General features: G+C 46.3%; 1 long non-coding RNA gene across 1 annotated transcript in view; it reads right to left on the reverse strand.

The window, feature by feature from the left end:
• Positions 1-724, reverse strand: part of LOC143810245 (uncharacterized) — a 95365-nt gene extending 94641 nt beyond the window's left edge. Inside the window, exon 1 of the long non-coding RNA XR_013222717.1 lies at positions 522-724. This is a non-coding gene — a long non-coding RNA (uncharacterized LOC143810245). The remainder of the gene's footprint in view (positions 1-521) is intronic.
• Between the last annotated feature and the right edge of the window lie 5276 nt (positions 725-6000).

Below are 6000 nucleotides of genomic sequence, written 5' to 3' on the forward strand. Positions count from 1 at the left end.
TATCTATCTATCTATCTATCTATCTATCTATCTATCTATCTATCTATCTATTATCTATCTATCTATTATCTACCTATCTATTATCTATCTATCTATCTATCTATCTATCTATCTATCTATCTATCTATCTATCTATCTGTGTGTAATGGAGGGTGGGTTGGACAGAAATGACATCACAAATCTTTTTGAAGATAGAGGAGGGAGAGGAGGGAGGGGTTGGGGTGTGTTTTGGAGTGGGTGTGCCAGGTGCAGAGTTACAGGCCAGTGCAATGCATCATGGAACTTGTAGTATTAGAGCACAGTAAGTCGGGAGAAAGGAAGTTGTCAATTAACCCCATGAGAGCTGGATCCAGCACTGAAGATGTGCTGCTACAGCATGATAAAAGGTAATATTGCTAAAATAAACACAGTAGATGTTTTCAATGGCACATAATAGATCTATCCCCAGAAAACAAATCAGGAATTGGAATTCTAGGCTCTAACATCGGATTCTGAACTACATAATCTTGAATGCTTTGTACCTTTGCAGTGAGATGATCCACACAAGAGGACAGACCTTGAATATCCATATCTACACCTGAGTCCTGAACCACCCAGAGGTTAAGGGGAAAAGAGAGACAAAACACACTGCAAAGAAAAAAAAATGGGTTCAGAACTTCTCTTATCCCTCTTTTGAGATGCATTAACACTTTATGGCCAGCTGTACTGTTATGGACCTGGTGGTTAGGAGCACCAGGAATTACCTGATGAGTAAGTCGGGAGAAAGGAAGATGTCGATTAACCCCATGAGAGCTGGATCCAGCACTGAAGATGTGCTGCTACAGCATGATAAAAGGTAATATTGCTAAAATAAACACAGTAGATGTTTTCAGTGGCACATAATAGCAAGATTTATGAAAAAAAAAAAAAGGTTATAGTAGTGGACAACTTCTTTAACATGTCCGCAAGTCCCATAGGGAACCATAGGGAATGAATGAGGCCGAATCCTCATATATGCCCATGTAACTCTTTCAAAGACAATTTCAGCAATATTTTTACATGTTAAGTCCATTCATCTGAAATCAATTTGCATACGTATGCAAATGAGGGAGTAGATCTGTTACTCCAGCTCTATACCCGCTCAGTGCCACCTCTTCCTGATCGACTTACAGCTCTTTTTTCCAGAAAGAAACACAGCATAGAGGCTGTCAGTGAAGCAAAAGGAGGTGGCACTCTGCGGGAAATAGAGCTGGAGTGACAGAGGGTTAAGATCCACCACAGTCGTTAGGCATTATTTATATATCAATTGAAATGCTGATTTCTGAATAAGGCTAGGTTCACATTGCGTTAACAGCAGCCCATTCAACACTTGCGTTAATGGGCTGCTGTTAACGCAAGTGCCGACTTGTCACATCGCTAGCGCAGATAGAGCTAGCAGATGCTCTATCTGCACTAGCAGTGACGGACCTGGAAACGCTGCAGCCCAGGGTCCGTCACTCAATGACGGCACATCACTAGCGCACACCCATTGTAGTGATGCGTCCACCATAGGGCTTAATGGCGGCATTAACGGACTGCGTTACACCGCGTTATGCCACTGTGTAACATAGTCCGTCTAACGGACTGCTAAAACGCAGTGTGAACCTGGCCTTAAGGAGTTTGTCTTTGAAAGAGCTACATGCACATATAAAAGGTTTGGAGGGGTGAAATCCTGCAGACAGTCTGCCTTTAAATAAATATACTGTCACTGTCCCTGTGTTTGTATGGCTAAGTAATGAAGAGAAAATGAGTGGCGGCCATAGATCTCACTTCCAGTTAATGTCCCATGAACCCGAGAGTCGACACTGGTGGAACAGAGGCAACACAAGTGGTCAGTCTTCACAGAACTGCGGCGACAGTGAGGGCAAGGCTTTCGCTAGGAATTTTGGGGCCCCATACTGGCAAAATTTCTAAGCCCCCTTGAGACTCTGCCCAGAATCCACCTCAGTTCCGCCTGCACACCCTCAAGCCTTCCACAGTCCCAACTGTTATGGACCTGGTGGTTAGGAGCACCCGGAATGACCTGATGAGTAAACTCAAAATCGGGACTAGCTCTGGGGAAGTGGGAACTCTGCTGACCGCAAACCCTACTCCTATCACACACACTAGAAATAGCCGTGGAGCGTACCTAACTCTCCCTAGACGCCTCTTCACAGTCTAAGAGCTAACTACCCCTAAAGATAGAAATAGAAGCTTTACCTTGCCTCAGACAAATTCCCCAAAGGTAAAGGCAGACCCCCACATATATTGACTGTGAGTTAAGAGGAAAGTCACAAACACAGGAATGAAACAGGTTTTAGCAAAGGAGGCCAGATTTCACTAAATAGTCAGAGGATAGAAAAGGGAACTATGCGGTCAGCACAAAAGACTACAAAAAACCACGCAGAGTAAGCAAAAAGACTCCCCACACCGACTCACGGTGTGGAAGTGCCACTCTGCACCCCCAGAGCTTCCAGCTAGCGAAGGAATATCATGATAGCAAGCTGGACTAGAAATTAGCAGTACTAAGAAATATATTCAGGAAGCAGTAACAACAAATGAACTAGCAAAGACTTAGCTTCTGCTGGAGTAGACAGGTCCTCAGAGAAGTCCAAGAGAGATCTGAACCAATACTGAAACATTGACAGCTGGCATGAAGTAATGATCTGAGTGGAGTTAAATAGGGAAGCCAGCATAGCAATAAACAAGAGCAGCTGATAAAGCCAACCTCAGTGACCAGCAGTTCCGCTCGAAGCCACCAGAGGGAGTCCAAGAGCAGAACTAACCAAAGTACCATTCATGACCACAGGAGGGAGTCCGAGAACGGAATTCACAACAGTACCCCCCCCTTGAGGTGGGGTCACTGAACCCTCACCAGGGCCCCCAGGCCGATCAGGATGAGCCAAATGAAAGGCATGAACTAAATCGGCAGCATGGACATCGGAGGCAACAACCCAGGAATTATCCTCCTGACCATAGCCCTTCCACTTAACCAGGTACTGAAGCTTCCGTCTCGAAATACGAGAATCCAAAATTTTTTCCACCACATACTCCAACTCCCCCTCAACCAACACCGGAGCAGGAGGATCAACGGAGGGAACCATAGGCGCCACGTACCTACGCAACAACGACCTATGGAACACATTATGGATGGCAAAAGAAGCTGGAAGGACCAAACGAAATGAAACAGGGTTGAGAATTTCAGAAATCTTATAAGGACCAATGAAACGAGGCTTAAACTTAGGAGAAGAAACCTTCATAGGAACATAATGAGAAGACAACCAAACCAAATCCCCAACACGAAGTCGGGAACCAATACAGCGACGGCAGTTAGCGAAACGTTGAGCCTTCTCCTGGGACAACGTCAGATTGTCCACTACGTGAGTCCAAATTTGCTGCAACCTGTCCACCACAGAATCCACACCAGGACAGTCAGAAGGCTCAACCTGCCCCGAAGAAAAACGAGGATGAAAACCAGAATTGCAAAAAAAAGGCGAAACCAAAGTAGCCGAACTAGCCCGATTAATAAGGGCGAACTCAGCCAATGGCAAGAAGGTCACCCAATCATCCTGATCAGCAGAAACAAAGCATCTCAGATAGGTTTCCAAAGTCTGGTTGGTTCGTTCGGTTTGACCATTTGTTTGAGGATTGAAAGCTGAAGAAAAAGACAAATCAATGCCCATCTTAGCACAAAAGGACCGCCAAAACCTAGAGACAAACTGGGAACCTCTGTCCGACACAATGTTCTCCGGAATGCCATGCAAACGAACCACATGTTGAAAAAATAATGGCACCAAATCAGAGGAGGAAGGTAATTTAGGCAAGTGTTATGGTTCTCAATGGCAAGAGAACATAGCCCAGCAAACATAGAACTAGCTCTTGGAAGGATGGAAACTAAACTGACCATGAACTAAACCTGCCGCACAACTAACAGTAGCCGGGTAGCGTAGCCTGCGTTTTATCCCTAGACGCCCAGCGCCGGCCGGAGGACTAACTAATCCTGGCAGAGGAAAATATAGTCCTGGCTCACCTCTAGAGAAAATTCCCCAAAAGGCAGACAGAGGCCCCCACAAATATTGGCGGTGATTTTAGATGAAATGACAAACGTAGTATGAAAATAGGTTTAGCAAAATTGAGGTCCGCTTACTAAATAGCAGGAAGACAGAAAGGACACTTTCATGGTCAGCTAAAAACACTATCAAAACACCATCCTGAAATTACTTTAAGACTCTAGTATTAACTCATAACATCAGAGTGGCAATTTCAGATCACAAGAGCTTTCCAGACACAGAAACGAAACTACAGCTGTGAACTGGAACAAAATGCAAAAACAAACAAGGACTAAAGTCCAACTTAGCTGGGAGTTGTCTAGCAGCAGGAACATGCACAGAAAGGCTTCTGATTACAATGTTGACCGGCATGGAAGTGACAGAGGAGCAAGGCTAAATAGCGACTCCCACATCCTGATGGAAACAGGTGAACAGAGAGGATGATGCACACCAGTTCAATTCCACCAGTGGCCACCGGGGGAGCCCAAAATCCAATTTCACAACAGTACCCCCCCCTCAAGGAGGGGGCACCGAACCCTCACCAGAACCACCAGGGCGATCAGGATGAGCCCTATGAAAGGCACGGACCAAATCGGAGGCATGAACATCAGAGGCAGTCACCCAAGAATTATCCTCCTGACCGTATCCCTTCCATTTGACCAGATACTGGAGTTTCCGTCTGGAAACACGGGAGTCCAAGATTTTTTCCACAACATACTCCAACTCGCCCTCAACCAACACCGGAGCAGGAGGCTCAACGGAAGGCACAACCGGTACCTCATACCTGCGCAATAATGACCGATGAAAAACATTATGAATAGAAAAAGATGCAGGGAGGTCCAAACGAAAGGACACAGGGTTAAGAATCTCCAATATCTTGTACGGGCCGATGAACCGAGGCTTAAACTTGGGAGAAGAAACCCTCATAGGGACAAAACGAGAAGACAACCACACCAAGTCCCCAACACAAAGCCGAGGACCAACCCGACGCCGGCGGTTGGCAAAAAGCTGAGTCTTCTCCTGGGACAACTTCAAATTGTCCACTACCTGCCCCCAAATCTGATGCAACCTCTCCACCACAGCATCCACTCCAGGACAATCCGAAGATTCCACCTGACCAGAAGAAAATCGAGGATGAAACCCCGAATTACAGAAAAAGGGAGACACCAAGGTGGCAGAGCTGGCCCGATTATTGAGGGCAAACTCCGCTAAAGGCAAAAAAGCAACCCAATCATCCTGATCTGCAGACACAAAACACCTCAAATATGTCTCCAAGGTCTGATTCGTCCGCTCGGTCTGGCCATTAGTCTGAGGATGGAAAGCAGACGAGAAAGACAAATCTATGCCCATCCTAGCACAGAATGCTCGCCAAAATCTAGACACGAATTGGGTACCTCTGTCAGAAACGATATTCTCCGGAATACCATGCAAACGAACCACATTTTGAAAAAACAGAGGAACCAACTCGGAAGAAGAAGGCAACTTAGGCAGGGGAACCAAATGGACCATCTTAGAGAAACGATCACACACCACCCAGATGACAGACATCTTTTGAGAAACAGGAAGATCCGAAATAAAATCCATCGAGATGTGCGTCCAGGGCCTCTTCGGGATAGGCAAGGGCAACAACAATCCACTAGCCCGAGAACAACAAGGCTTGGCCCGAGCACAAACGTCACAAGACTGCACGAAGCCTCGCACATCTCGAGACAGGGAAGGCCACCAGAAGGACCTTGCCACCAAATCCCTGGTACCAAAGATTCCAGGATGACCTGCCAACGCAGAAGAATGAACCTCAGAGATGACTCTACTGGTCCAATCATCAGGAACAAACAGTCTACCAGGTGAGCAACGATCAGGTCTATCCGCCTGAAACTCCTGCAAGGCCCGCCGCAGGTCTGGAGAAACGGCAGACAATATCACTCCATCCTTAAGGATACCTGTAGGTTCAGAA

This window comes from Ranitomeya variabilis, chromosome 2, assembly GCF_051348905.1.
Source record: "Ranitomeya variabilis isolate aRanVar5 chromosome 2, aRanVar5.hap1, whole genome shotgun sequence".
Taxonomy (NCBI): domain Eukaryota; kingdom Metazoa; phylum Chordata; class Amphibia; order Anura; family Dendrobatidae; genus Ranitomeya; species Ranitomeya variabilis.